At 43.2% G+C, this 11,592-nt stretch overlaps 1 pseudogene; it reads right to left on the reverse strand.

Annotated features, from left to right (window-relative positions):
* Positions 1-4,956: 4,956 nt before the first annotated feature.
* On the reverse strand, positions 4,957-5,422 carry LOC138992653 (transmembrane protein 250-like; annotated as a pseudogene).
* Positions 5,423-11,592: the final 6,170 nt, after the last annotated feature.

The raw sequence follows: 11,592 nt of genomic DNA on the forward strand, positions 1-11,592 counted from the left end.
GAGAAACATCTATCAGCTGCCTCCTGCACACTCCCCACTGGGGATGTGCCCACAACCAAGGTACATGCCCTTGACTGGAATCGAACCTGGGACCCTTGAGTCTGCAGGCTGACGCTCTATCCAGTGAGCCAAATCGGCTAGGGCTAGATGCTCTACTTTTTAGTAATTTTGCTCATCTCCATTAGCCTGGATGGAAAATCATAGCTGTGAATAAACAGAAAAATATGAATTTCAGAATTTTATGGTTAAGACCTTAGAGATCATCTAACCTAACCTCATCCATATTTTTTTCAAGTAAGTAAAGAAGACAGGAACCCTAAGAGGGTAGTAGCTTTAGCCAAGGTCACACAGGCAGTTGATGAAAAGGCGGTCATTGAAATACATATAGTCAGGACACTCGGCTAGTGTGGCTCAGTGGTTGGGCACTGACCTATGAACCAGGAGGTTATGGTTTGATGCCCGGTCAGGGCACATGCCCGGGTTGTGGGCTTGATCCCCAGTGAGGGGCATGCAGGAGGCAGCTGACCAATGATTCTCTCTCATCATTGATGTTTCTATTGTTCTCTCCCTCTCCCTTCCTTTCTGAAATCAATAAATCTATATCGGAAAAAAAAAAATGTAGTCAGGATGATTGGGGGGCAAATGTACAGAGGAGAAAAAGAAAAGGGAGGGATGGTTGTTCAGGATGGCATGGTTACTTAATTTAAAAATAAGCACAGAAATGTTTAAGACTCTCAAATGTGGTGTATTAATATTTTTAGGTTAAGGAATCTGTGCATTTTGGGCATTTTATATTTTGGCATATTTCAACTTATAGTGTTTAAGAGAATTTGGCCTAATGGAGCAAGAGATCATCCTTGTGATTCTAATTTTAAATGTGTACTTGATTTAGACTTGTGATTTTAAGTTTAAATTTTAATAAGTTTATTACAGAATTGAATAATTTAATAGAACTAAAGATTTACCATATTTATAAGTTTAATGTATTAGATTTATAACAGTTATTTGAGTATTCAGGAAGGTTTTGTTAAGCCAGATAATTGCACCACTCAAAAGGACATTGAACACATTAAAGTTATAAAAGCAGTTTAAAAGGAGTTTAGCCAAGTTTGTAAATGAAACCAAACATTTATCAAAGGCCCCTTAAAAATGACTTTTATAACTTGCTGGGCTTCTGAAGCAAATATGTATATAGAATAGAATACACACACACTAACACAACCGTTAGAACTAGCACACGAGTACAGCAAGGTTGCAGGATACAAGATCAATATACCAAAATCAGTTGTATTTGTATATGGAAGCAATTAAAAATTAAAAAATGAAATTAAGAGTATAATTACATTCATACTAGTGTCAACAATAATAAAATACTTAGGAATACATTTTTAAGAGGAAATTCGGACTTGCACACTGAAAATTACAAAACTTTGCTGTAAGAAAGATTTAAGTAAATGGAAGGACATTCCATGTCCATGGATTGGAAGACACAATATTGTTAAGATGTCAATTATCTTCAAGTTGGTCTATATCTACTGGCGAAAGTCAATTCCAGCATGTCAGCAGGGCTGAATCACCTGGAGATGGCTGAGGGCATTTCCCCAAACCTGAAAAGGATACATTAAATGACTGCTCTGCAGCCAGACAGCTAAGGGCATTTCAATCTACATGTTATTGCCTCCTACTGGCCAAACACCTGAACAGCCGTAGGCAATTTCCCCCAATCTGACAATGGATTCTGTATAGTAGCCCTGCCCTTTGATGTGTATATCTACCTTGCCTTAGGACAAATTGTGCTAATAAATAGCAAGGGGTCCTGAGACAAGGAGAACTTGGTTTCTTTAGCCAAGCTCCTCTGGCCCCCAAATGCCTTTCAAAATTATGTTTCGTCTCTGGACTCTTGATTAATCTACACACAGCACCTTCTCCAGATTCCTGAACCCTTCTAGATGCTGAGAAACACACACCGGCAATCTACAATGCAATTATTGTCAAAATTCCAGCATGCTTTTTGGGGGACAGAATTGACAAGCAGATCTTAAACTCTATAAGGAAATGCAAATATGTACCTAGACTCAATCAGTTGTGAGAAATAAAATGTCATCTCCCAATTTAAAAAACGTAACTATTAAGTTACACTTATCAATACAGTGTGATATTGGCATATATATATATATATATATATACCAAAGGAACAGAATTGAGAATCCAGAAATAAATCCTTTTACAGTATCTAGAGTCAATTGATCTATTTTTATTTTACAGGATGCCAAGCTCATTTACTTAGGAACGGATACTCTATTCAACAGTGGTGCTGGGAAAATCAGATATCCATAATGCAAAAAGATCAACTTAGACTCTGAGCACATACCATATGCAAAAACCACTTGGTGCGGCCACTCTGGAAACATTTTGGCTGTGATCTCAAAAAGATAAACATTAAAACTACTATATACCATGTGATTCCTCTCCTACGTAGAGAGAAATAAAAGCGTAAGTCACATGAAAACTTGCACACAAATGTTCATGACCGTGTTATCCATTATAGCTCCAAACTCAAAGAGCCTAAATGCCCATCAGCTGGTAAATGGATCGACAAAACATGAGGTATTCACACAACGGAACACTATTCGGCGATAAAAAACAACAACTAACTACTAACATGCTAATAATGAGCAAACCTCAAAAAACATGATGGTAAATGAAAGAAGCCAGACACAAAAGACCACATAGAGCCTGATTTCATTTATATGAAATGCCCAGAAATATGGAGACAGAAAGTAGATTAGTGTTTGCTTGAGGCTCAGAGTATAAACAGGGATTAACTGTAAGTGGGCACGAGGGATCTTATTGGAGGATGAAAATGTTGGGAACTGATTTATAGTGGTGGTTTACCACTTGGTAAAGTTACTAAAAAACATTGAATTGTACACTGGAGAGAATGTATGCTATATGAAATATACCTCAATAAGGGCTGAAAGGAAAAGATGTGACTTTGGGCAGGTGACTAACTTCTCTACGCTTTAGCTTTCTCTGTAAAATGGGGAGAGTGGAAGTACCTTACAGGGTCACTGAGCAGGTCAAGCGAGGACATACGTACCCTGTGTTTAAAGTGAGAGTGCCTATCATATAGTGAACACTCTGAGAAGTATTGGTTTCTATGATTATTTTTTTTCACGTTTTAAAAAAATAAGTTTAATGCAGGTGGCTCGTTTCATAAAGAATTTCACAGGCACTTGAGACCCCGAGCAACTACACGTTGAGCGTGTCAACTCCTAGCACTGCCACGCAGACACCCCAGGTGGCCCACGGCCAGACCCCTCCCACCATCCCCATGGTGTGCACACGTGCCCACCTCACTCAGGGGACTTCAAAGGATCTGAGTAGCATGAGTTAACACAAAACAAAGCTTTAGGAAACAGCATGATTTAGTGCAAAAGATTCTTCTCAGCTCTGAGAAGGGAGTCCCCTCGGGTCAGTTCCTTGAGCTCCTTCTCCAAGGGGCCTCTCCACTGACCTCAGGCTGACAACCGTCCAGCAGAGCTGGCTACAAACGGAGGGGCACAGTTATAGCCAAGTGCTTTTTGTTTTCTCTACCTGATTTGGGTTTTCTTCCAGTGGCACATAACTGTCTGGACAGTCCCCCTGAGCCACTGGCCTGCCTGGCCAGGCAGAGTCAAAGGGGCCACTGTCAGGGAGGTAAAGGGGCAACTTGGGGTGAAGCAGCATCGGCCCCATGCCCTGTCCCCTGTCTCTGCCTGTTGTCCCAGCAGAATTACTCAGAGTGCTCTCCCACTTGCCAAGGAGGCCCACGATGGCCACTGAGAGACATGGCCACCCTGTCCCCCTCACTGCAGAAGGCCAGAGGAAGGGTCTGGACAGACGCCGGCTCTGGAGTGTGTTCTCTGTGACCAAAAGTCCCTCAGGACCACCAGTCCTTTGCTCTTTCCTGGCCATAGTCCCTGCCGACATTCATTTTTGCTTTTCACTCCCTAGCTGCTCTCACAGCCCCCAGGGCAGAAGCAAAGGGGTGGTCTGGCCCCTTGTCCAGAGATCCAGCCCTGGGCCACCCCTCGACTCTAAGTGGTGCCTTAAACACAGGTGTGCCCATGTTTCGTGGTGCACACTCAGAGCGCCCGGAGACCTCCAGCATCTGCTCCAGACACACGTCCCAATTCTGTGTTCTCTCAAAGGAACAGACCAAAAGCAGCCCCCAGAGCCAGGAAGGAACGGAGGTGCCTCCCCAGAAATCCACATGTGCAGGGACCTGACATTCCCCGACCTGCCCAAGAGGAAGACGGATCTGCCCTGGGCCTGACCCCAGCCTACCACCTGCCGGGGCCCTGACTCCCAGCTGGACTGAGCCTGCAGGGTTCCAAGGTGACCCTAAAGACTGGCTAGGACTCAAGACCCCAATACCTCTCAGGGTGCCGGGCGGATGAAGGTCTGTGGGCTGTGCCTGAGTGGCGGCCCCGCGGCAGCGTGGTGAATGGAGCCGGACGCTTCCCTAAGGCTGGGGCTGGGACAGGGCCAGGGGCCGGGGCCAGGGCCAGGCCAGGAGGACCCCTCCAGATTTGCTTCTGGAGAGCACACCCCTTGGGGGGGGGGCCCCCCTACCCCACTGGGAGCGCCAGTGTCCTGGAGAATGGACGGGGACACAGAGGCTCTCCAAGTGCAGACGGATGGGGCAGCCCCGCAGCACAGCTTGGATAAGTGCGGTTGGAACCCCGGGAGGTGGCCAAGGGGGACTGACTGCATATACAGGCGGGTCAGCGGGCGGAGGGCGCAGCGTCTGTGCACGGAAGTCGCAGCCGTCCCTCTCCTGGGCAGAGACCCAGCTACGGACGGGAGGGAGCATGAAAGACCAGGGCCCTGACCTACCCCGTCAAGAAGCGGCTGGTCGCAGGCTTCGGCCCTACTGGTCACAGTAACCGAGCCGGCCCAGGCCCGGGGCGCTCACTTGCACACAAAGACCATGAAGCACCAGCGCAGGGTCACGTGGATGCCGTAGACCAGCAGCTCGTTGAGCAGGCGGAAGTCCCCGCGCCTGCAGCCCAGCAGCAGCAGCAGCAGCAGCACCAGCAGCAGCACTTGAGCTGGACGCGCAGCAGGACCCACGCCCAGGTAGGTGCTGCAGCCAGCGCGGCCGGCTGGCCATGAGGAGGCTGCAGCTGAAGTAGAGCAGGAAGCGGATGAAGCCATAGAGCCGGCGCCCATGCACGTACACTTCCAAGTTGTACTGGGTGCGCGCCAGGCGGGAGGTGCAGAGGGCCCCGCAGGCCGTGTGCAGGCAGGTGGTGTGCGGGCAGGTGGCGTGCGGGACGGGAAAGGAGCGCACCCACCTCGGGATGGGCATGACCTGCATTGGGGCCTCGGTGCTAGCTGGCGGCAGAGGCGGAGTCCAGGTGGTGGTCAGCGTCATGGGCACTTAGGCCTGTGAGCCCGCAGTTGAGCCGCATAGCCCTCATATACACATAGTCTCCCCCCATTATCAACATCCTCCATAAGGGATACACTCATGTAGGTTGATGAACCTACATAGACACAACATTATTACCCAAAACCCATAGGTTCACTCCTGGTGTTGTACATTCTGTGGGTTTGGACTAGTTAACAATAACATGCAATAACATGCCCGGTAGGTGATGGCAGCCGTTGGCTGGTGTGTCAGCAGGACCCAGGGCCCGCAGGCCCAGCCACGAGGAGAGAAGCAGCAGCAAGTGGCTCCAGTTTACGTAGTAACTGCCCTGTGAAGGTTGCCTACATCTTCGACATGTCTCGGCCTCGTGTATGTCGCTGGCCTCTCTGATTATTTTGAAACACCGGGACAAAGGTCCGAAAGAATAAGAAAAGTTTTTCTTTTATGGGCGATACTGACATATTAAAAACCACTTGAAAAGACACGGGGAACCTTAAATGTTTTTTACTAAGTAAAAGAAGCCAATCTGAAAAGGCTACATACATGCTGTATGATTCCAAGCATATGACTTTCTAGAAAAGGCAGAACTATGGAAATAGCAAAACCATCAGTGGTTGTCAGGGGTTGGTGGGGAGAGTGGGGAGGGTAAGATAAATAGGTCTTTAGGGCAGTGAAAATACTATAAAAATAGGTGCATGTTATTGTTAACTAGTCCAAACCCACAGAATGTACAACACCAGGAGTGAACCTATGGGTTTTGGGTAATAATGTTGTGTCTATGTAGGTTCATCAACCTACATGAGTGTATCCCTTATGGAGGATGTTGATAATGGGGGGGGACTATGTGTATTTGAGGGCTATGTGGGAATTCTTTCGACCTTCCACCCAATTTTGTTGTGAACCTAAAACTATTCTGAAAAGGTCATCTTTATAATAACAATTAAAAAGAAACACACAAGCCCAACTTATTTCTTTTCCAACCTGAAATTGTCTGTCTGTAGCACAGAACCGCTGGTATGAAAGAAAAAGAAAAATGTTTGGAAAACATAAAATTTGGCTTTCCAGGTCGAATAGGCAAACATTCACTTTAAGGGATAATGAAACTAGAAAGATTTATTATTTCTATTTATGAAGTTTCAACTCAGTAGAAATGAAAGATTTTGTTAGCCAAATTAAACTTCAATCAAGACTCAATAAATACATTTTTTAAAAATTTAATATTTAAGTAGGTTTGTAGGGTTCCAAAGTTAAAACTACACATCTGTTATCCCCATTCCCTCTAACTTGTCTCCTTCCCTCTATAGGTAATCATTTTAAAAATTATTTTTTGGTTTTTGGATTATCCTTTTTTCCAAATATAAGCAAACAAGTATATTTTCTATTTCTTCCCTCCCCCTTTCTCACTAAAAGGTAACAATACATCCTGTTGCTTGTGCCATGTGGTTGAAATAGCGCCCATTCTTTTGTTTCAGTGGCATGGCACTCACGCCACTGTGTAGACACCACGGTTTATTCAGCCAGTGTCTTGATGATGATCATCTGGGTTGTTTCCAGGCTTTTGCTATGATGCTTAATGCTGCAATGCGTCGCCATGAAATTGCAGTGGATTTAAGGTGCAAACTCTGAACATTCCTTGGCATCTGAATAAGTCTGTCCTTTCTCTGGCAAGGCAAGCTAGTTGCTATGGCTTACGTAACCGATCCAGGACTGTTTGTGAGGAAATTCCGTTTGGACTACCTGTTGGTTTGAATCCCTTTGAACGTGTTCACTTTTCTAGGCTCCTAAACTATTTTGGAAACAAGTCCTTGATAGTAAATGCCATTTCTTATTAACGGTTATATATAAATATTGAATTGTTTGATACCTGCAACCAAATTGTTTAACTATCTTTACCTAGTATTTCTGGGGTTTTTCTATTTCATTGTGTCAACTCTGTGAACAGTCTTTCACTTGTTCAAGTGTGGGAATTTGGCGGCTAACAAAATTTGCCACGTCAAATGTCAGGTATTTGAGTTTGACAGACCCCTTAGATATATTTTGCAAAACTTTCAAATGTCTTGACTTTTTTTACAAACATTTATATTTTTAGCTTTGCACACGTTATTTGTGTTTACTGAAGAAACATTAGGAAGTCCAGACAAGCAGAATAAAACAACTGCCTGTAATCCCAACCTTCAGAGATAACCAATACTAGTATTTGGATACATATCCTTTTAGACTTTTTCAATGAACATAAACAGCCTCCCTCCCCTAACACACATGCATATGTAATTTCTCCCTCTCTTATTCTAGGGGGGTGGGGGGAAGAGGGCACAAGTAGGTTTATAGTTGTGAGTATGTAAAGCACAGAGTTCATTCTTTTTTTTTTTAAAATAAATTTATTGATTTTTTTACAGAGAGGAAGGGAGAGAGATAGAGAGTTAGAAACATCGATGAGAGAGAAACATCGATGAGAGAGAAACATCGATCAGCTGCCTCCTGCACACTTCCTACTGGGGATGTGCCCGCAACCCAGGTACATGCCCTTGACCGGAATCGAACCTGGGACCCTTCAGTCCGCAGGCCGACGCTCTATCCACTGAGCCAAACCGGTTTTGGCCAGAGTTCATTCTTGTATTATGTATTAATTATTGTAGTATTTTCCGTATGAACAACTGTAAACCTATACTTGCCCCACCTTGTATATGTCTTTCAAGGGAAATCTCATCTTTTCTATTTATTAGAATTTATCCTTTCACTTTGCTGTTTGCCTTACACACCACATAGATTTTTTTTCTGTTTCCCCATCAAAGTTAACTCTTTGTATTTCTCTCTGTATTGTTTATCTTAGGAGTGGAAAATCAAATTGTGTTTTTCTTTCCGGACACATAAACTGCAAGTCCCCAAGATTTGTTTTCCATGGTTTTCTAAGTCCTTGACCTTCCCTCTGTGTGTTTGCCCAGGGGCAGTTTACTGACTCCTGAAGGGAGACAAGTATATGAGACAGGTGTCCTTGGAGAGGTTGGTTATGCAGAAATGAAAGCCAAGCAGCTTCTCCCTGATCATTGTTCTGCTATTCAAAAGATTTCTTGGAAAAAAAGAATTCTTGCAAGGGCTTTCTGTGATCATGATTGCCTGTATCTTATCCTAACAACTAACACTGAACATCTAATTAAAACCTGAAAAGTTAGATATTTGCATGTTCTAGCATCATGTACCAGAAATAATATTTAATACTGAACTGAATTTGAAACTTTCTATATGGATGAATTTTGACATTTTGCACACCAGAGTTGTGTGTAAGGGGTGCCAGAGGGGCATTTTCCCTGGCATGGGTCATTGGAATCAAGGGCCATATTAAAGTAATTTTTTAATGCTTTGTTACTATTTTTTAGGGAGACATATGAAAAAATAAAACTACCCAATTATTTATTTAACAAGAGGAAACAGAAAACTTTCATAGTATGTTAAGATTTAAAATATGCTTTTGTGTCATGTTATAGTCAGTTAAACAGGGCAGTGAAAGGATGGTGAGATAGATGTAGACAGAAGTGGAGAGTAGACCAGGAAAAATGAAGAGGACAGAGAAGAAGGGCAAAGGCTGGGAGACATCGTCTAAACACCATCCCCCCAAAGTGGGAGAGGAACACATGCAGAGAAAAGACACTGCTTAAGAAAGTCATTTGGACTCACAGACCACCGGTTGGCAACCACTGGTTTGGAGAGCACTTTGACAATGTCTATCAGATGTTTAAGTTCCTAACTCTTTAAACCAGCAGCCGTTTTCTGCAGTAGCAGTGCTGGGTATCTATACACAGAACTACTCATGGCAGCATGCAAGGATGTTTACTGCAACATGTTTATAACAGCAAAAAAACTATAGGCAATTTAAATGTTGAGCAGTAAGAAGCTGGTTAAATAATGAGAGTTCACTCATTCAGTGGAATTCTAGGCAATCACAAGAATAAGGTAGATTTATACACATATGCGATAAAGTGCAAGAACCATGTTTCACAACATGATGTGTAGTATAAAACCAATTTTGTAAAAAACAAAAGTATGTCAAAAACAGTCTAGATAGATACATGCTAAACTGCTGATAGTTTTGGATGGGAAACTTTGAATTGTTACAATGATATTTACTCATTTTGGAGAAGATGAAATAATGTATGTGTCTGAATGTCTACAGAAGAGATTTCACAACTGGGATTGAGTTGTTCTGAGTTCCAGAAGAACCCAAACAAATTCAGTTTAGGACTGAGCCACGCCTGCAGCTTTCTGTCTACCATTTTGAGTGGACATAGAGCCCAGACCTAGGTAATTCTGTGTGCGGATATTAACAGACAATTTTTGTTAAAATTGTGGGATTTTTGGGTGAACCTCTGGAAGAAAGGAGATTTCCTCATTTATAATTTAGGGTTAATAATAATCCTTGCTTTGAAAGATTATTTAGAGTGTTAAATGTAGTCATATATAGAAAACGTGGTCAGGATTCATAAACCGTCTTCACTATTGTTACTAATGTTTTAGAGAGATTCAGAATGAAATTCCCATTTTTCTTTTTTTTTTAATATATTTTTTATTGATTTTTTACAGAGAGGAAGGGAGAGAGATAGAGAGTTAGAAACATCGATGAGAGAGAAACATTGATCAGCTGCCTCCTGCACATCTCCCACTGGGGATGTGCCCGCAACCCAGGTACATGCCCTTGACCGGAATCGAACCCGGGACCCTTCAGTCCACAGACTGACGCTCTATCTATCCACTGAGCCAAACCGGTTTCGGCAAATTCCCATTTTTCTAGGCCTTTTTTTTATTTGTATATGCTTCCTACCCATGTAGCATAGAAAGCAATTTGATATATGGAATTGGAGGTAGACAAAATCACCTAAGATTTCATACTTGGCCATTACAGCTTATGTGCTGCGTCTGTATGAAAAAGCATATTTTGTTCATTTTTTTCTCCTCTCTCATTGAGGCTCAAGTACTTATGTGACAATTTGTGTTAGTCACTAAGGCCGCCCTGAACAGGTATCTGCTCGTCTCCTGAATATAGACATTTAATTTTTAAATGCCTTACACCATTTTGGGACATTTGAATTTTTTGTAATGAAGCAACTTTTGACACATTAAATTTATTCCAAGAGATGATATTAGGCCATGTCATGTGCCTGTTCCCTTGAGTAGATTTAATGTACTTCCACATTCTTAAAACGTTTTTATAATAGCTTCATAATTACGAGTGATGTTTCTGAAATGTGTTGCCTTCTCAAAAAAGAATAACTCTGACTTGCAGTGTTCGTGAATTTTGCTAGTTCCTTAATGCATTAGCTTCACCAGCTTGTGGGAAGAAAAGGTCAAGCTACACAAATAGCCAGGTCAGGGCAGAAGTGATGAAAGCCAGGCAGAGTCGACACATGGTCATCATGAATGGCCGGGTGGAGGCTGCTGTTCCTGGTTATATTGGGAAATCATGAAAAAACAAAACAGTATTAAATCAACGCATGAAATGCAGAGAAGATGGTAAAATATGGTTTCCATTTCTAATTAAAAAAATTTTTTTGTTAACCATCACCCAAGGATATTTTTCCATTGATTTTTAGAGAGAGTGAAAGGGAGGGAGGGAGACAGAGAAAACATCGATGTGAGATGTGAGAGAGAGATATCGATTGGTTGCCTCCTGCATGCACCTCAACCTGGGCCCCGGATGAAGCCTGCAACTGAGGTACGTGCCTTTGACCAGAATTGAACCTGAGGACCCAATGCTCTATCCACTGAGCAAAATGAACTAGGGTAATATGGGTTCCATTTTTAGATGCTTGTTTCCTTACCAGCTCCAGGGTCCTATTCCTGTCCCTGTGGGGCCCCACTTTGGTGTAGTCACCTTAGTCATTGACCCTGTTTGGGTGAACGTGGATGTCCTGCCTATTCATGAACTTGAGACATGCTCAGGTATAGATGTGGCCCAGCAGGTGTGTGTGAGGGTTCTCACGATGCTGTCTGTGTCCTTCTGCAAGAGCCGCCAGCTCCTTCTCTCTTGTTTGTTGCCCCCTGAGGTGCCCTGGCAGCCTGAGGCTTGAAGCAGGCACCCTGGACAGCAGTTTCTATGACAGCTCAGTTCCTCAGGCAGTGAAGGTCATGTCATAACTGACTAATTCATTCTCTTTTATTTAGAAAATTAGAGAAGTGTTTAT

Source organism: Myotis yumanensis, unplaced genomic scaffold (assembly GCF_028538775.1).
Source record: "Myotis yumanensis isolate MYYU_CA2020_CCGP unplaced genomic scaffold, mMyoYum1.0.hap1 SCAF_14, whole genome shotgun sequence".
In the NCBI taxonomy this organism is placed as follows: Eukaryota; Metazoa; Chordata; class Mammalia; order Chiroptera; family Vespertilionidae; genus Myotis; species Myotis yumanensis.